Source organism: Ictalurus furcatus, chromosome 1 (assembly GCF_023375685.1).
Source record: "Ictalurus furcatus strain D&B chromosome 1, Billie_1.0, whole genome shotgun sequence".
Taxonomy (NCBI): domain Eukaryota; kingdom Metazoa; phylum Chordata; class Actinopteri; order Siluriformes; family Ictaluridae; genus Ictalurus; species Ictalurus furcatus.
This window is the reverse complement of record NC_071255.1, coordinates 5,602,042-5,623,686: the sequence shown is the minus strand read 5'-3', so window position 1 is coordinate 5,623,686 and position 21,645 is coordinate 5,602,042. Positions and strand designations below refer to the sequence as shown.

General features: G+C 39.8%; 1 pseudogene; it reads right to left on the bottom strand.

Annotated features, from left to right (window-relative positions):
- The window catches only part of LOC128605811 (NACHT, LRR and PYD domains-containing protein 12-like), a 34,654-nt pseudogene that overhangs the window by 11,480 nt on the left and 1,529 nt on the right, over positions 1-21,645 (bottom strand).

Here is a 21,645-nt window from a genome sequence, read left to right as displayed (position 1 = left end):
TGGAACCATGAGTGATTTTGTCCCAGGTTTAGAGGGATCAGGGACATCAAAGCAAATTGTTAAACTCCATCATGTCAGCCATATTGGACGGCATAATTCAGTTGACATATCAGTACATCAGATTTACGTCCATGAGGAATGAAGATGCCAATATCAAAGCACAAATTGCAGCAATGTCCGATTTCCCAAATGTAATCAGAGCAAATGACTGCACTCATTGTTACAGGGGCGCCTAGTCAGAATTTCATCAATTAAATTCTATAAATGAACAATTCATTTTTATTCCCAAACCGACAGAGCATAGGAGAGACACTACAATGACATGCTCTCTCTTGCTTGTGTTCACACGACACTGGCCTGCTTAAAGGGTGGTGCCATTGTCTGGATGTGACAGGTGGAAGATTGCTTCACGTGGGAGACTGCAACTCGTTTAACCAACTCATATCTCTACCCACCAGATGAATGTTTTAAATAGCGGTAGCTGTGTCCTTTTGTCTTGATCTCCGACACAACTTCCTATTCACAATAACCAGCATTTCTCTTTTTTTTTCTCTCGCCATTGTCAACCCTACCTTACTCAAAAATGAATGGGACACCCCACATTTAAATATGCATGAGTTTATTTGCATTGACTATTTATGGATATTTGTGGGTAGTAACCAGGAGCGAGAAGAGGCCCTTTCACCTTTTCATATTTTCAAGAAGACTGATTTATAAAGTAGAAATGGCAGGCATATGCAAGGTTTTATAAATCTGTTTTTTTGTGCATATGCACACTTTCAGTTTTATAAATGAGGCCCCAGGACCGGTATGTATAAAGTTGATTTGTAATTCTCTTTGGATAAAAGTGTCTGCTAAATGAATAAATGTAATGTAAATATAAAGCTCTTATAGTAAAATTGTCTTAAGTTCTAAACATTTTTAGAAATCCTTCCTATACTTAAGAAGCACTGAGACAGAAAAATAATGTTACCCCACATGATAACCATAAAACACACATTTAAACCTCCCAAATCTGCCCTTTATGCTCTCCTTTCTTTCTTCCATCTCAGGTTTAGGGCATGTATTTGGGTTAAGAGAGGTTTGCCTTTTACAGAAATCAGTTATGTGTCATTACTTATACAGGCTAAATTTAAAAAATAGCATTCAGTAAATATGGCGAAGATATAACTAGAAATACTTGGTGGAAGTGGGATTAAATCTAAGACTGTAGTTTATTAAAAGCGGTCTATTTTTTTCTGACTTCAGTTAAAAATATTCACCTTATGAAACATCTATTTAACATGTTTTAGATTATGACAATGATTATTATTATTAACAGTATTACTGTATTTCATAAACATTAGTCAAAAGCAGCACTGGTGTGATAGTGCTTTCGTATATTTTGTAAATGTCTGTTTCCTTTTATTACAGAAACGGGTCAATAATTAACTGAATTATAGTACAGTGATGCCACTGTTATTAAGATTTACTCCTAGAATTAACTCGGACTCCAGGCTTAGTTACTCAGATAACTTGTAAAACATGTTTTATTCCTAGCTTTTAAATAATAATTTTTTCTCTATTAAGTAAATTTCTATTTTCAAGAGTAATTCTCAAAAGTTAAATGCATAGCAACATTTTGTACAGTGAGGGAAAAAAGTATTTGATCCCCTGCTGATTTTGTACGTTTGCCCACTGACAAAGAAATGATCAGTCTATAATTTTAATGGTAGATTTATTTGAACAGTGAGAGACAGAATAACAACAAGAAAATGCAGAAAAACGCATGTCAAAAATGTTATAAATTGATTTGCATTTTAATGAGGGAAATAAGTATTTGACCCCCTCTCAATCAGAAAGATTTCTGGCTCCCAGGTGTCTTTTATACAGGTAATGAGCTGAGATTAGGAGCACACTCTTAAAGGGAGTGCTCCTAATCTCAGCTTGTTACCTGTATAAAAGACACCTGTCCACAGAAGCAATCAATCAATCAGATTCCAAACTCTCCACCATGGCCAAGACCAAAGAGCTCTCCAAGGATGTCAGGGACAAGATTGTAGACCTACACAAGTCTGGAATGGGCTACAAGACCATTGCCAAGCAGCTTGGTGAGAAGGTGACAACAGTTGGTGCGATTATTCGCAAATGGAAGAAACACAAAAGAACTGTCAATCTCCCTTGGCCTGGGGCTCCATGCAAGATCTCACCTGGTGGAGTTGCAATGATCATGAGAACAGTGAGGAATCAGCCCAGAACTACACGGGAGGATCTTGTCAATGATCTCAAGGCAGCTGGGACCATAGTCACCAAGAAAACAATTGGTAACACACTACGCCGTGAAGGACTGAAATCCTGCAGCGCCCGCAAGGTCCCCCTGCTCAAGAAAGCACATATACATGCCCGTCTGAAGTTTGCCAATGAACATCTGAATGATTGAGAGGACAACTGGGTGAAAGTGTTGTGGTCAGATGAGACCAAAATGGAGCTCTTTGGCATCAACTCAACTCGCCGTGTTTGGAGGAGGAGGAATGCTGCCTATGACCCCAAGAACACCATCCCCACCGTCAAACATGGAGGTGGAAACATTATGCTTTGGGGGTGTTTTTCTGCTAGGGGGACAGGACAACTTCACCGCATCAAAGGGACGATGGACGGGGCCATGTACCCTCAAATCTTGGGTGAGAACCTCCTTCCCTCAGCCAGGGCATTGAAAATGGGTCGTGGATGGGTATTCCAGCATGACGATGACCCAAAACACACGGCCAAGTCAACAAAGGAGTGGCTCAAGAAGAAGCACATTAAGGTCCTGGAGTGGCCTAGCCAGTCTCCAGACCTTAATCCCATAGAAAATCTGTGGAGGGAGCTGAAGGTTCGAGTTGCCAAACATCAGCCTCAAAACCTTAATGACTTGGAGAAGATCTGCAAAGAGGAGTGGGACAAAATCCCTCCTGAGATGTGTGCAAACCTGGTGGCCAACTACAAGAAACGTCTGACCTCTGTGATTGCCAACAAGGGTTTTGCCACCAAGTACTAAGTCATGTTTTGCAGAGGGGTCAAATACATATTTCCCTCATTAAAATGCAAATCAATTTATAACATTTTTGACATGCATTTTTCTGATTTTTTTTGTTGTTATTCTGTCTCTCACTGTTCAAATAAATCTACCAGTAAAATTATAGAATGATCATTTCTTTGTCAGTGGGCAAACGTACAAAATCAGCAGGGGATCAAATACTTTTTTCCCTCACTGTGTTTCTTCACTCCCTCCCACATTGTTCTTATTTTTTTTTAAGTATGATAGTAAATTTTATTTTTAAATGCTAATAATTAACCCTGAGCTGCTTTAGATGTACCTGGCCAGAAGTCCAGTGACTGAGATCTGGTCTCTGAAAGGGAATTATGGGAATTGGAATACATTTTATAAGATGTTGTACATGTGGACATGCCAACTGTATCCAGAATGCATTTAAAAAGATTATCTATCCCAATATTAGTATTGCATGAAATGTATAACTTATTCTTAAAGTACAATTTAAATGAAAGTCTTTAAATAGTTAAATGTATAATATTCTGCCTCTTGTTATACTGTACATCAGGATTGTTGTTTTACATTTGAGCATTATTATCTACTCAGGTGACACTAAAATAAACAAAAAGTAAAAGAGATTATCTGACCTCAGTATTTCCAGTTTACAGAGTATATTCTCCAGTCCAGCAGAGAGCAGCTTCACTCCTGAATTCTGAAGTTTATTATTACTCAGGTTCAGTTCTCTCAGACTAGAGAAGTTTGAGCTGAGAACTGAGGACAGAACTCTACAGCTTTCCTCTGTCAGATCACACCAATACAGCCTGAGAAATAAATATTCATATGAATCAGAAAACACACAAAACTCTCATTATATATATATATATATATATATATATATATATATATATATATATATATATATATACACACACACACACACACACACACACACACACACACACATACAGTGGGGTAAATAAGTATCGGATGTGTCAACATTTTTTAGTAAATATATTTCCAATGAAGCTAGTCACATGAAATTTTCACCAGACTTTGGTACTGACTCAAGAAATCCACACATTATATGAAGTTATGTATCATAAAGTGGAATAACACAGGGAAAAAGTATTGAACACTGTCACATAATCCTTGTAATGGGGGATAGGACGGATGCAAGTGCAGATTAAAGATTTTTATTTGAGAGAGACAGGCAGACAAATCCAAATCCTGATAAAAGAGCATGGTCTAAACAGGAAATGGGTCAAGCAATATACAAACAGGCATAAACTGGGCAAGGCTAGAATCCAGAATGAGAAAGTCAATAAACCTGAATCAAAATGTGAAACAAGGAACAACCACTTGGTAAGGAGAATACACTCAATACTACGCGATGTGCAAAGAGACACGAGGGGTTTAAATGACAAACGTAATCAGGGGTGAAACACAGGACAGCTGAAAACAATGATTGCACACATATGGGAAACAACCAATAACAATACAGGGGTGGAAACAGGACATAAACCATAACAAAAGCACGTGTCCAAAGTAAACACAGTCAATGTCAAAAGCGTGTGTTCACTAAGAGCTCAGCTGATATTAATTTGCACATATAGGGGTATAATTACTTACATATTTCAGCTGGTCCTTGCCTTGGAGAACTGATTTTTCTTAGCGTGTTCAATTCTTTTTTCCTGTGTCATTCCACTTTATTACACATAACTTTATTCATGGACTTTAATGCTGTGAATTCTTTATATGTACAGATTTCTTGAGAATTTCATTTGAATAATCTCATTGGAAATATATTTACTTAAAAATGCTTTTGACGCTTATATATATATATATATATATATATATATATATATATATATATATATATATATATATATATATATATATATATACAGTATCTCACAAAAGTGAGTACACCCCTCACATTTTTGTAAATATTTGATCATATCTTTTCATGTGACAACACTGAAGAAATGATACTTTGCTACAATGTAAAGTAGTGAGTGTACAACTTGTGTAACAGTGTAAATTTGCTGTCCCCTCAAAATAACTCAACACACAGCCATTAATGTCTAAACTGCTGGCAACAAAAGTGAGTACACCCCTAAGTGAAAATGTCCAAATTGGGCCCAATTAGCCAAATGCCAATTTAACTGTTAGCGTTACAAGGTCTCAGGTGTGAATGGGGAGCAGGTGTGTTAAATTTGGTGTCATCGCTCTCACACTCCCTCATACTGGTCACTGGAAGTTCAACATGGCACCTCATGGCAAAGAACTCTCTGAGGATCTGAAAAAAAGAATTGTTGCTCTACATAAAGATGGCCTAGGCTAAAAGAAGATTGCCAAGACCCTGACACTGAGCTGCAGCACGGTGGCCAAGACCATACAGCGGTTTAACAGGACAGGTTCCACTCAGAACAGGCCTCGCCATGGTCGACCAAAGAAGTTGAGTGCACGTGCCCAGCATCATATCCAGAGGTTGTCTTTGGGAAATAGACGTATGAGTGCTGCCAGCATTGCTGCAGAGGTTGAAGGGGTGGGGGGTCAGCCTGTCAGTGCTCAGACCATACCCTGCACGCTGCATCAAATTGGTCTGCATGGCTGTCGTCCCAGAAGGAAGCCTCTTCTAAAGATGATGCACAAGAAAGCCCGCAAACAGTTTGCTGAAGACAAGCAGACTAAGGACATGGATTACTGGAACCATGTCCTGTGGTCTGATGAGACCAAGATAAACTTATTTGGTTCAGATGGTGTCATGCATGTGCGGCGGCAACCACGTGAGGAGTACAAAGACAAGTGTTTCTTGCATGGTGGTGGGAGTGTCATGGTCTGGGGCTGTATGAGTGCTGCTGGCAGTGGGGAGCTACAGTTCATTGAGGGAACCATGAATGCCAACATGTACTGTGACATACTGAAGCAGAGCATGATTCGGAGACTGGGCCGCAGGGCAGTATTCCAGCATGATAATGACCCCAAACACACTATAGAAGCTGAGGGTGAAGGTGATGGACTGGCCAAGCATGTCTCCAGACCTAAACCCTACTGAGCATCTGTGGGGCATCCTCAAACGGAAGGTGGAGGAGCACAATGTCTCTAACATACACCAGCTCTGTGATGTTGTCATGGAGGAGTGGAAGAGGACTCCAGTCGCAACCTGTGAAGCTCTGGTGAACTCCATGCCTAAGAGGGTTAAGGCAGTGCTGGAAAATAATAGTGGCCACACAAAATATTGACACTTTGGGCCCAATTTGGACATTTTCACTTAGGGGTGTACTCACTTTTGTTGACAGCGGTTTAGACATTAATGGCTGTGTGTTGAGTTATTTTGAGGGGACAGCAAATTTACACTGTTACACAAGCTGTACACTCACTACTTTACATTGTAGCAAAGTATCATTTCTTCAGTGTTGTCACATGAAAAGATATAATCAAATATTTACAAAAATGTGAGGGGTGTACTCACTTTTGTGAGATACTATATATATATATATATATATATATAATATAAAAGCGTCAAAAGCATGTGAGGGGTGTACTCACTTTTATGAGATACTGTATATAGTTTCTGGAAAAAGCTCTTTCCCAACTTTTTTAGAATTGGGGTTGTATGTACATACATGCACAACCCCAATTCCAAAAAAGTTGGGACACTGAGTAAAATGTAAATAAAAACAATGCATAAACCCATATGTTATTCACAGTAGAACACAGAAAACATAAAATGTTTAAATTGAGGAAATTGGAAATTTACCATTTTATGGTAAAAAAAAAAAGGTAATTTTGAATTTGATGGCTGCAAAATCTCTCAAAAAAATTGGGACGGAAGCAACAAAGTTTTAGATCTTCAATCGAAATTTAACATAAAACAAAGACAACCCGATTAAACACAATACAGTTTTTATTTATTAATTTTTTTACTTTTTCCTTTAGATTCCCTTTAGGATTTTCTGGTAGAGAACAGAATTCATGTTTCCCTCAATTATTGTTGCCCAGGCCCTATAGCAGCAAAGCATCCCCACACCATCACAGTTCCACCATCATGCTTGACCGTAGGTATGATGTTCTTTTTGTGGAATTCTGTGTTTGGTTGACCCCAATTATAACGGGACCCCTGTCTTCCAAACAGTTCCACTTTACACTCATCAATCCACAGAAAATTCTCCCAAAAGGTTTGAGGATCATCCTGGTGTGTTTTGGCAAAATTCAGATGAGCCTTAATGTTCTTCCTGGTTAGCAGTGGTTTTCATCTCTCCACACTTCCATGGGTGTCATTTTTGCCCAGTGTCTTTCTGATAGTGGAGTCATGAACAGTGACCTTTATTAATGCAAGAGAGGCCTGTATGTCCTTTGATGTTGTCCTTGGCTCTTTTGTGATTTGCTGGATGAGTAGTTGCAGTGGTCTTGGAGGAATTTTGGAAGGTCGGACACTTCTGGGAAGTTTCATTACTGTGCCTAGTTTTTCCATTTGGAGATAATGGCTCTCACTGTGATTCTTTGGAGTCCCAGAGCCTTTGAAATAGCTTGGTAACCCTTCCCAGATTGGCGTATTTCAACCACCCTCTTCCATAGGAGATTGGCATAGTGTGTTACTGGGTTACTGGGTATTTAAGTGAAGATGATTGAACAGAGTTTGCAGTAATCAGGCCCGGTTGCGTCTAGTCCAGCTGAACCCCATTATGAATGCAGTTTCATAGATTTGGGGAATTACTAACTACAGGGGCAAATACATTTTCACACAGGCCCAGTTGGTATTGCGATGTTTAGCTTCAATAAATAACTATCATTTAAAAACTGTATTTTTTACTCATGTTGCCTTTGTTTTATCTTAGATTTTATTTTAATTTCTGTAACAATTCATTATGAGAATTGAAATTGTCCATGAAATCTTTTCATTCATCAGATAAATTGCAAAATGAGTAGAACATATAATCAATTGCCATGCTTAGAATGAATGGTTTTTGAAATAAGAATTTAGTGATTTAAACTTTGCTTTCATCAAACAAATCCTTCATTTGCAGCTGTTGTAGCCTTGCAGATCTTTAGAATTCTAGCTGTCACCTTGTTGAGACACTTTATAAATCTTCTCTGTGATCAAGACACCTCAAATTTAGATTTATTTGTCCAACTTTTACCAATCATCCTCTTTCCAATGTCTGTGTTCTTTTGCCCATTTTAACCATTTCCATTTTCTGGCACAGATATGAAGTTTTCTTTGAAGCCCTGTCTAGAAGGCCAGCATCCCAATGTTTCCTCTTCACTGCTGAAGATGAGACTCATGTTTTATGGGTACATCTAATAAAACTGCTAGCTGAGGACCTGTGAGGTGTCTATTTTTATTTCTATTTCTCTTCCTGCACAGTTGTGCATTGGGCCCCCCACTTCTCTTTTTCTATCCTGGTTAGAGCTAGTTTGCGCTGTTCTGTGAAGGGAGTAGTACACACCTTTATAAGATACATTCAACTTCTTGGCAATTTCTTGCATGGAATAGCTTTCATTTCTTAAATCAACAAAAGATTGACAAGTTTCTGGAAAAAGCAATTTCTTTCTGGCCATTCTGAGAATCACAAAAGCTGATGCTCCAGATACTCAAGTAGCCCAAAGAAGGTCAGTTTTATTGCTTCCTTGAACAAAACAACTCTTTTTAGCTCTGCTAACACAATGAGCAATTTCCTGGGGGGAAGGGGGTGTAAACCCCCAATAATCAGAACTAGCAATTACACCCCCCTCATTTAATAATAAATCAGATAAAACACTAAAAGCCCCCCTCCATTGTACAAGTTGGTAACACCAAAGTATTGCCTCCAACACAATCCTTGATTACTGCCGTTTGACAGGGAGAGAACAGGTAGCTTTGAAGATGAAGAAAAGTGCTGCCCAACAGACTATTTTACATTGCTGGTAAGCAAGGGACAGTAAAAACTATAAAACTTACTCAGGAGGCAGGTAATATGGTGTAATCTAGCTCAGGGGTTCCAAAACTTTTCCAGGGCAAGGCCCCCCAAATGACACTAACATTTGACCGAGGCCCCCCTTTTGCAAGATGTCTTTAAAACACATTTAAAATACAGACTTCTGAATATATCCCCCTTTTGTATTAATAATTACATCTTACATCTTTACATTAAATTTCATTAGGAATTGATTGTGTTTGTATGGTTGTCCGAGAGTGAGAATTTATTTTTCATACCAAATTGTTGAGGCCCCACAGGCGCCCCCTGGCGGCCCCCACTTTGAAAACCACTGATCTAGCTAACAACACTCCACATATATTGTCGCTAGCTAGCTAATTCACTGCAATGTAGCCATAACTATCAATGTAACAAGTTAGTGAAAAACTGTTTTGTGATGTGTTAGCTAATTTTTATTTTAATAGTTCCCATTATCAACAACAACTAGGTTGTTCACACTTAATGATGTGTATAAGTTTTAATCCGTTACAGTGTGCATTCAATAGGACTGTTATTATGCCCTGTGTAATTTGTTTTAATGAAACAATCACTTGATCATAAATGCTTGTGGACGAAAGATAGGTTAGACAGATAGATGGATGGAGGGATGGGTAGATAGATAAAAAGATAGATAAGCTGAGGATAATTATGTAATGACTCTGCAGATATAACAAAGTTGTTGTTTTTTTTTTGTTTGTTTTTTACTTTGTTTATTTATTCAAATATATCAGGAATCATACCAATTCACACTTCAACGATTCACAATTCAACTCCAAAATGTAAAAACCAAATCTACGCCCATGGCTAAAATAATTGCACAAGGGTTTTCTAATGATGAATTAGAACATCTCATGGTAATTTCAAAACAACGCAATTTTTGACTGATTCCAAATTTCCTTAAATGTTAGAACATCCCCCTATGTTAGAAAAAAGCCCCCTATGTACAGAATAACAGTGAGCTAAGTCGAATTATTAATGACAATGGTGAATCTAATCTGTGAAGTATTGTTTCTATTTCACTAAAATAATGTAATAGTACATTTATGAATTAAAAATTACTCACTCAGCTTTTCTGGATGCTTTGACCACTGGCAGCAGCCTCAGAAGACATTCCTCTGATCGGTCATAATTACCCAAATCGAACACATCCAGATTCTCTTCTGAGTTCAGCAACACAAACACCAGAGCTGACCACTGAGCAGGAGAAAGACTTAGCCCATTGAGACAACCATGAAATAGGTCAATATGTCTTTCTTTCAGGTAATGTTGGACTTCCTGCTCTAGAGAATGATCATTCAGTTCATTCAGACAGTGGAACAGATTGATGGATTTCTCTGGAGATGGATTCTCTCTGATCTTCTCCTTGATGTACTCGACTGTTTCCTGTTTGTTGTGCGAGCTGCTTCCTGTCTGGGGCAGTAGGTATCGTAAGAGAGTCTGATTGGACTCCAGTGAGAGACCCAGAAGGAAGCGGAGAAACAGATCCAGGTGTCCATTCTCACTCTGTAAGGCCTTGTTCACTGCACTCCTCAGGAAATCAGACATGTTTGACATGGTGAAAAGATCATACAGATCAGTGGTTTGCTGTTCTGTTACTTTTGTACCAATGAATCTGAGAAATGTGTATAAAGCAGCCAGAAACTCCTGAACACTCAGATGTATAAAGCTGAACTCCTTCCCCAGATGAATCCCAAACTCCTCTCTGAAGATTTGGGTACACACTCCTGAGTACACGGACACTTCTCTGACATCAATGCCACACTTTCTCAGGTCTTCCTCATAGAAGATCAGGTTTCCTTTCTCCAGCTGTTGGAAAGCCAGTTTTCCCAGTGCCAGGATACTCTCCCTGGTCTGCTGAGGATCACATTTATGATGGTACTTTTGGTCCATGTGTTTGATCTGAAAGATCAGGAAGTGTGTGAACATTTGAGTCAGAGTCTTGGGGATCTCTCCACTCTCTGCTTCACCCAACATTTTCTCTAGAACAGTGGCTGAGATCCAGCAGAAGACTGGGATGTGGCACATGATGTACAGGCTTCTTGAAGACTTCATGTGTGTGATGATTTGATTGGCCAGGCTCTGATCACTGATCCTCTTCCTGAAGAACTCCTCTTTCTGAGGATCACTGAACCCTCGTACCTCTGTTACTAGGTCTAAACACTGGGATCTGATTGGCTGCTCCTGGTCGAGTGGTTATCCAGAGGAGAGCAGAGGGAAGCAGATTGCCCTTGATGAGGTTTGTCAGCAGCACATTCACTGAGGCTGACTCTGTTACATCACACAATCTCTCATTCTTCTGGAAATTTAGAGGAAGTCGACACTCATCCAGACCATCAAAGATGAACAGGACTTTGTTGATCTCACAGTCTATTAATTGTAACTCTTTTATCTCTGGGAAAAAGTAATGAAGAAGATTAATCAGACTGAGATTTTCCTGCTTCATCAGATTCAGCTCTCTGAAGGGAAGTGGAAACATGAAGATGATGTCCTGATTTGCTTTTCCTTCAGCCCAGTCCAGAATGAACTTCTGCACAGAGACTGTTTTTCCAATTCCAGCAACTCCTTTAGACAGCACACTTCTGATGGACTTGTCTTTAAAGAGGTCATTACATTTGATGGGTGTCTCCTGTGCTGCTGGTCTCCTGGATGCTAACTCAATCTGTCTCACCTCATGTTCATTATTGACGTCTCCACTCCAACCCTCTGTGATGTAGAGTTCTGTGTAGATTTCATTTAGAAGTGCTGAGCTTCCATGCTGTGAGATTCCTTCATTAATTCTTTCACATTTTTCACCTAATTTTGATTTGAGATTTTGGTGGTACACAGAGACGAGTTCTAATAAAGAAAATGAATGAAAAGTAAACTCTATGATCACTTGGGATACTTTTATTTTAAGACATATCATATTGTGTATATCAATACTGATCTGTATTATTAAGGTGAGATCTGTGTGAAAAAAAAAATGGACCAGTGACGTTCTAAAATTAAAGTAGTCCCATGAGCTCTTACTGTTCTGAAGTGTGTTAGCGAGATCTGTGTTATTCATATTCTTCAGGACATGCAGTGTGATCTTCAGCACTCCATCTCTGACACTGCTCTGATCCTCCTCATCCTCCACCTCCCTCTCAGAGCATGCTGGGTAATCTGGACTCAGGAGCTTCTTAAATCTCTTCAGCTCATTCTTTAACAGAGTGATGACTTTGTGCTCCAGCTCCTGATTAAAAATAAACAGCAAGATTTTTTTATATATATATATATAATTTTGTCTATGTTTACAGGTGCGTCTCAAAAAATTAGAACATTGTGGAAAACTCTGGGACCTTGATTTCCAAATAAAGTGCAAAATTTACTTTCATCTGAAAAGAGAACTTTGGACCACTGTTCTTTTTAAAGGATCAGGAAACCTTTTCAGGTGTTTTGTGTTAATAAGTTGATTACAGCTCTTCTCATGTCGACATTTCTGTATTATAAATTCTTTATTTGAATAGTTTGAAATACTGGATTTTTGATTTCTATGAGCTGTAAACCATAATCATCAAGATTAAAACAAAAAAAGGCTTGAAATATTTCACTTTATGTGTAATGAAGCTAGAATATATGAAAGTTCCACTTTTTGAATTTAATTACGGAAAAAAAATACTTTTCCTGTGATATTCAAATTTTTTGAGATGCACCTGTATTACATTGTAAAACTCCACCTTTTTTACCAATCTGATAAAATAAGCACTTTTAATTGTAAATGCTTATTATCCTAAATACTGAATGCCTAGTGTCAGTGTTCAATTATGTTCTAGACATTGTAGCTCCACTTAAAAGAATAATTAGAGACAAGTAACTAGAACCCTGGTCTAAAGATAACACTCACACCTTAAAACAGAACACTCAAAAATTTGAATGTAAAAGGTGTCAAACTAAATTGGTAGTTTTCAAAACTGCATGGAATTGCCTTTGTTTTGTTTTTTTTTTTTTTTTTTTTTTTTAGCTATTTAGTGCTGCTAGAGCAAAATATCTCTCCACCCTATTAGAAGATGACAAAAATAACCCTAGATTCTCATTTAATACTGTGGCAAAGTTGACTAGGAATGAGACCACCACAAAAACCAACAGCATGGAGTAGCGATCACTCTTAGAATTTTTTAAGGACCGAACAAAATATTATGCAAAAAATTCTATTAATATAAAGACTATTAATTTAAGGTCAGACAATTAGCTAACTAAGTAAACATTATAATGGCATCAGATCAGCAATTAGAATCACTTACTACCCTTCAACAGGCTTAACTAAATTCATTTGTTTCCTCTTCAAAATATTTAACTTGTGTATTATATTGCATACTGTCAGAGTGTTCTGGATTGGACTGTGGAAAGCCCTGCCGATCATATTAATGTGTGTGGTAATGCTGCTGGGGGGTAACAGGACATTGTTTAGAAGAGACTCTGTCACAATTTCCCCTCGAGCAGCGCTGCAGTATTGTAGCATGCTCGGGAACCCAAAGAGCGAGCTCGTTGCGCGAGCCCGATGTGCGAGCTCTTAGGTCTTCAGTGACAATGACATTGTTTACTTTGGACACGTGCTTTTGTTGTGGTTTATGTCCTGTCTCTGCCCCTGTACTGTCATTGGTTGTTTCCCCAATGTGTGGCATCAGTGTTTTCAGCTGTCCTGTGATTCACCCCTGATTACGTTTGTCATTTAAACCCCTCGTGTCTCTTTGCACATTGCGTAGTATTGAATGTATTCTCCTTACCAAGCGGTTGTTCCTTGTTTCTCGTTTTGATTCAAGTTTATTGACTTTGTTTCTCGCTTCTCATTTTGGATTCTAGCCCTGCCCAGTTTAAGCCTGCTTGTAGATCGCTTGACCCATAGCCTGTTTTGACCACGCTTTTGTATTATGATTTGGATTTGTCTGCCTGTCTCTCGCAAATAAAAGTCTTTAACTGCACTTGCATCTGTCCTATCCCCCATTACAAGGATTACATGACACTCAAAGAAAAGTACAAGGACCTCCATTCTTTTCCTTTTGTTAATTAAATCAGTTATAGATTCACTGCCTGCCTCTTTTCATTGGCACTTACCTATACATTTCCTCAATCAGATATTCCCAGAAGCGTTCAAACCTATATTAAAAATAACTTCCCTGAGCACTGGCAATAGCTACTGTATATTAGTTAATAGCTGTGATTTCCGGTTCCGGTGACAGGGTACGCTGGCGTGGTTTGCTGCCATTTCTGTTACCATTTTGTTTGTTATTTAAGTCATATTGTTTTAAATAACTGCTAGTTTTGTTTGTTTTTTTTTTTTTTAAGTTATACTGTTTTCAGTGCCATTATGATTGCGATGGGTGGTGCCATTTTATATACTTTGGACTGTTGTTTTTATTTCTGTGTATTTTCCTGCAGTGTGCAACGCGGAATCAACGCCTTGGTCCGGCTGTGTATGAGGATTGTACAACTTTGTGCTCGCAGTGCGCTTTGGAGTATCAATGCCTTGGCCTTGTGAGTGTGCACTCAATGACCATGGCCTTAAGGTACACTACACACCAGCTTCTGAATTTAAAACAGAGACCTTATTGTCTAGCCAAAGACTCTTACAAACTCGGTTGAGACGCTGGATTGCTACGTCCTGAACCATTTATCCATCGGTGTTTGAGGCGCAGTTTTGCTGTCTCATCCTCTCCTAACATCTTTGTCCCTACCTGTCGACGTATGACCAACAAACTGCTCCATACTGGTGTTGATCACAGTAATTTAATATCGGTTCCCCACGTGGAGATTAAACCACTGTCGTCTCCGCTTCAGAGCCTGGCATATGCCACATTATTCAATAACAAGGCACTGCTTTTATCAGATTTTCTTGCAGATGAAAAAAGCTGGACTTCTTGTTTTTTACTGAAACCTGGCATAAAGAAAATGATGGACTCCTGTTTAACCAGATCACTCCAGTGGGCTTTTGGAGTATTAGACCTCCCAAGGCTATCTGGCAGAGGCGGAGGCATTATTGTGGTTTATAACCTGAAGTTCAACATAAGCTCTGTGTCCATTCCCCAGTTTTCATCATTTGAATGTCTGGTCTTGAGTATAACCTGAAGTTCAACATAAGCTCTGTGTCCATTCCCCAGTTTTCATCATTTGAATGTCTGGTCTTGAGTATTTCTGCTCCTATATCCACCATCATTGCTACAGTCTATAAACCACCGAAGGCTAAGACACATGCAGCTTTTATGTCAGAGTTTGCTGACTTCCTGTCAATGTTGAGAATGAAGTTTGACTGAAATCTAATTGTGGGAGACTTTAACATTCATATTGACCAGAGTGACTTTCCGTCGTTACTTGATTGTTTTTACTTCACACAGTTTGTAACTGACCCGACTCATAACAAGGGCTATACCCTGAATCTTGTGATTGTAAATGGCTTGTTTGTATCGCAGTTTTCATCTGTTGACATTCTTTTTGACATTCAGTTTTCATCTGTTGACATTCATTCTGTTGACAAACAGCTGTATTTTTTAATCTGGAACTGTATCATCCAAGTGATCCTACCATCCAAACAGTAACCTTCCAGAAGTGGAAGTCTATTGATCAGACAGTTTTCTCCAATTCGGTTGTTTCCACCTTAAATGATCTGCATCCCTCATCACTGGAGGAGAAAGTTCTGCAGTTAAATTCTGCTCTTGCTACTAACCTAGACTCTTTTGCTCCCCTAAGGTCAGGTAAGGTCACATTCACCTGCTCTGCTCCCTGGTATAATGACAGTCTGCACTCTAGAAAGGCTGCTTGTCGGAAAATGGACTGCAAATGCGCCTTACTGGCTTGAATGTCTACTATCAAACTTGGAAGGATCTTCTGGGTGATTACCGAGCATTAATGGAGACTGAAAAAGCATCTTACTTCTCTCAGGCTATTGTAAACAATCAAAATAATCCCAGACACTTATTCCAAACCATAAACAGATTGCTTCAAGTTAATGCTGTTACCACTTTGCCTGTTTCTCTGCAGCTATGTAATTCTTTTCTTCAGTTTTTTTAATTCTAAGATTGATAATGTTCGCAAAGAAATTTCTGTTACACCTGACTCTGCCTCTTCACTCCTTCGTCCATCTGGGTTCACTGGTGTTTCTTTCACTCATTTCTCACTGCTTAATACTGAGGCTCTCACAAGGGAGGTATTCAGCATGAAATCAACCACTTGCTTGCTTGATCCAATTCCCACAAACCTATTTAAAACTTGCATCGAAGTTTGGTGCCCTGCTATCCTCGGTAGAATAAATGAATCATTGGAGACTGGAGTCGTTCTAGCAGTACTAAAGACTGCTGCTGTTACACCTGTACCAAAGAAAGAAAATGTTGCCATGGATGATTTTAACAATTTTCGTCCCATCTCAAATCTTCCACCTTTGGCAAAAATGCTTGAGCGTTTTGTTGCCTCTCAATTATGTAATCATCTTACAATTAATAACCTCCTTGAACCCCTTCAGTCAGGTTTTCGTAAATTTCACAGTACTGAAACGGCGTTGGTCAAAATTACCAATGACGGCCTCTGATTCTGGAGCTACTTCCATTCTCATTCTTCTTGATCTTAGAGCTGCTTTCGATACTGTGGATCATGGTCTTTTACTTACCCACCTTGAAAGTGTTTTTGGTGTGTCTGGGACAGTTTTAAACTGGTTTAAATCCTATTTTACGAACTGTTCCCAGTTTATTTCTATGGGTGGTTGCAGGTCTGACACTAGCTCTGTGCTCACTGGTGTTCCTCAGGGTTCAGTTTTAGGCCCTCTACTCTTCAGTATTTATCTATCTCCACTTGGGCATCTGCTGCGATCGCTCCGCCTCCATTATCACTTTTACGCTGACGATACCCAAATCTACATTCACTCAATCTGGTGAAAACCTTGATGTTTGTTTTCCTTCTGACTGTATTTCTGAGATAAAAACATGGATGAATCGTATCTTTCTGTGCCTGAATAGCGGGAAAACCGAAGTTATGCTTATAGGTTCCTGTCAGCAAATTCTCAAAGCTGGTCCACTGTCACTGTTTGTTGATGGCTCTGTTCTAGAGACTCAAAGTAAAATGAGGAACCTTGGAATAATTTTCGATACCAGCCTTACATTTGATTCTTTTGTTCAGAGCACTGTTAAAGCATCCTTTTTTCACCTCAGAAATATAGCTAGACTGTGCCCTATGCTAAATTCTCTGTGGCTGAAAAGCTGATTAACTCATTTGTTGTCACTCGGATGGATTACTGTAATGCCGTTTTAGCCGGAGTTTCTAAGTCCACAATCAACAAACTGGAATACGTACAAAACTCTGCCACCAGGATCCTGACGAGGACCAGGAAATGTGATCATATTACTCCTGTTCTGGAATCCTTGCACTGGCTCCCGGTCAGGTTCCATGCCGATTTTAAGATCATGATGTTGACATACAAGGCATTACATGGCTTGGCTCCTCATTACTTTTCTGGTTTATTAATCCCTTACACCCCAAATTGCAGACTGCACTCCTCACAGTGTAATCTGTTAACTATTCCACATACACACTTAAAATCTATGGGTGACAGGGCTTTTTCTGTCTCTGCTCCTTCATTTTGGAACTCTCATCCTCCTGAACTCAGGGAAGGTCAGACCTTTGGCATTTTTAAAGCTCAACTTAAGACACACTTTTTTAAACTTGCATTTGACTGCTGATGTCTACTTTTATTATTATTATTAACGTTGTTATTCTTATTAACTTTCATATGTTTTATTTTTCTGTGTACTGCTTATTTTGTGTACAGTGCTTTGAGAAGCTGCTTTTAAAGGTGCTTTATGGAATAAAGTTTATTATTATTATTATGATTATGATTATTATTATATACCTAAATCCTTTAAACTAGCAGTTATGAAGCCCCTGATTTAAAAAACCTGACTTTGACTCCTGTCAATTGTCCAGTTATAGGCCAATAACAAATCTCCCCTTTCTCTCCAAGACCATAGAAAATGTTGTAGCACAGCAGTTATGCTCATACCTACATAGGATCAAATTCATCAAATGTATCAGTTAGGACTGTCAATTTATAGATGTAAATGGTGACTTCTCTACATATACTAAGGTAAAGTTTGGTGTTCGCAAGGTTCTGTTTTAGGCCCACTTCTCTTTTCTTTATATATGCTACCTCTGGGTAAAATTATTTGCAAACATGGAATTAGCTTCCACTGTTAAGCTGATGACACACAGCTGTAAGTTTCAGTAAAGCCAGATGACAGACACCAGCTTAATAATGGTGTGGAATGTGTGATGGGCATTAGACACTGGATGCTTATTAACTTCCTTTTACTGACAAGACAGTAGCTACACGTACATGTATAGCTACATGTAGCTAGAAATAAGCTTTCTGATCACATAATAAGTCTGGATGGCCTTTCTGTTTCACCATGTGCAGCAGTAAAAGATACACACCCCCAGACTTATAACCCCCAGCCTCCCTATTGAGCTACACATGTTAGTCCTGCTGCCTGATGAGATTCCTGCCTTCCTTCTGATGCCCTACTTCTGCTTGGAACTTCTTTCACCTGAAGACCACTTGCTGCTGCTGAGGATGGCCCCACATGGATAGACTAAAGATCACCATTGCTGCGGATGGTACCATACTGACACCCTAAAGATGATTCTGGATATTCTTATTTGGACAGCCTAAAGCAAGCACTTGCCATAAAACAGTTCACACTCAAGTTGAACAATCATTGAACAATGCAAAATTCACCCAGTTACTATAGACTTAAAGTTACAATTCTAATGAAATAAAAAAATATTATTCTGATGCTCAAATTCAAGATCTTTTCAACAAATGTAGCATTGTGTGATTCTATATTATACAGCTATGGATGAGTAATGACTCATAATTGCACTAATTGTCGTCACCCAGATAAGGATGGGTTCCCTTTTGAGTCTTCTTCCTCTCAAGGTGTCTTCCACATTCATGGTCATTGTGTCTTAAGTAGCTAAATTCAGCTTGATATTTTATTGCTACTGGATAATGGCTTTGTGGTGCATTTATTAGAAAGCCAGGATAAATCAACAGATTGGAATGGTTAACATGAGTATAACCATTTAATTACTTGAATTAAAAAAAAGGTTCTGTTGCTATTTCTGAACAGTGGTTAAGGGTTAACACACACCTTGAATATGGACTCCATATTACTTTTGTGAGTGATTTTTGATTCATTATTCAGGGATCTGTAAACACACAAAACATGACATTTAACAAGTATACAACATATCCATAAAGTTATCATGGATCTCCTCCAAGCTCTGAGTGCTGCATGCTGAAGCGTGCATAGCACTCTTCTGCATACTTATGTCTTGTTTACATTACCACATGTTTAAGTTTTGGGTTCTGTCCTGTCTAGGTCCCTGTATTGTTATTCGCTATTTCCTTCATGTGTCTATCATTCACAGCTGTTCCCTTTTCCCCCTTGATTAGTTTGTCTATTTATACCCTTATTTTTCTGTATCATGTTGTGAAGTATCATTCAGTGTTTCACTTCTTGATCCTTGCTGAGCAGTTTTCCTCTGTTTCTATTGTTTTGGGTTTGCTTGACTATTCATCTGTTTTTGATTTACGTCTTTCGGGTTTCACGCTGGGCTGGGGTTCACGCTGTCCCAGTTCGTCGAATCAGCGCAGCAATGGGTGGAGCTCCTGTTCGCGACAGGTTACTTTGGTCTAGGAAGTGTGAGTTTGTATGCCTCTTGAGAGTGATCTCAAGGGAAGGGTGACTTTGACTTCAACCTGGAAATATTTTGGGGGGAGGGCCAGAATGTCGGATGAACCCACTAGGCCTTTCTGCGTCTTCTACAAGGAGAAGTGGGCTGGAGACAAAGAGGTCAACAGGGTAGATTCCACAGCCCAGCTCCAGCCAGAGGCAAACAGTGCCACCTCTCTTGCAGATCTCCCTCCAGAGGCTGAAGGGACAGCCTCTGTCCCTAGCCTGAGACCAACAAGGTGGTCTCCCCTGCTGAGCTCCAGACCGCTTGGCCTCCCAAGTCCTGTTCCTGCCAGAGGCCGACAGCACGGCCTCCTATGCCATGCTCACGCCTGAGGCTGATGAGAGGGCCTGCCACCCCAAGCTCCAGTTTGACGCCATTGATGAGGCCTCCCAAGTTCTGCTCCTGACCAGTGGCCGACGGCACAACCTCCCAATTTCTGTTCCTGCCAGAGGTCAATGGTGTGGCTTCCCATGCCATGCCAGAGGCCGAAGAGATAGCCTACCAAGCTCTGCTCACATCTGATGCTGACTGCACGGCCTTCCATGCCATGCTGATGCTAGAGGCCACCAAGACAGCCTCCCAAGTCCAGCTCACTCCTGAGGCTGACAACACAGCCTCCCAAAGTCTGGTTCCTGTTTCATAACCCTTCATGTCCCAGCCCAGCCATCTGACTCTGGAGAGCCTGTTGCCGACTCACCTGCTTCCCACCAGTATCCCCCATGTCTGCTTCCTGACTCCTCTGGAAGAAGCCCACAACAAAGACAATGCCTGACTCGAGATGTTGGATATTGTGTGGATATTTTGCTTAGGGGGGCAGGACCGCTGGGGGGATACTGCTTTTGTAGGTGCTACATGAGAAGCACCCTTGGGGAAGTCTATCATAGATTTCCCCTGAGCACCGAACTCTCAGTGCTGCATGCTGAAGTTCACATAGTAGCTCTCTTCACTAGCCACGTGCTTCCGCGTTCTTTTGTCTTGTTTATGTCACCATGTGTGTTTTTGTTTTGGTTTCTGTCCTGTGTCCACCCCTATATTGTTATCGGTTGTTTCCCTCATGTGTTTTCATCATTCCGAGTTGGTCCCATTTTCCCCTTGAGTATTTTGTCTATCCTTGATCCTTGCTTAGCCATTTCCTCTGCATCTATTGTTCTGGCTTTTCTTGACTACACGCTTGTTTTTTATTTACTGTCACAGCTCGGTCCGATCAGAACTCAAATTCCCAAGATGCAACACTCACTTCTCATGCACGCATGCGCTCACCATCCCCGGAGTTCTGATCAGACACACCTGGCACCAATCACACACACTCACCGCTAGTATTTAGGGAAGTCATTCACCCAGTTTATACGCGAAGTATACGCTCAGTAGCTCGTTCCGCTGTGTTACCAAGCCGTTCTAGATTGTTTGTTTCTCGTGATCATCGACCCTTGTTTTCGGTTTCAACTACGCTCTCTGCCTGACCCCGTTTGTATTGTTCGCCCGATCGCTTGACCCGTGCCTGCCCTACGACTACGTTTCTTGAACTTCCCGATTCTACGCTCTTCACCCGCCGCCCGCTCCTGCTTCCGTGCCGTTTCGAGGTTCGTGACATTTACGTGTTTGCCTCGCCTAGTCTTTACAGACTGTTCTGACCTCAGATCAACAGAACAATCTCTGTCTCTGAAGTTTATCAAATGTTCCATTTTCCATTTTTTAATATCTCTAATTGCGGAGCACGTTGAGCAATATTTTCTATGAAAGAAGGTATATTATTATTATTGATGCACATTATATTATTGTACATTGATATATTATTAATGATCCTCACCTCAGATCATAAGTACATTCTCTGTCTCTGAACATTATTGGTTGTTCCATTGACCAGTCACTCTTCATGGAAACACAACTGGGTTCAGGTGAGTCTGATCTCTTACCCTGAATCAGACTGAACACACA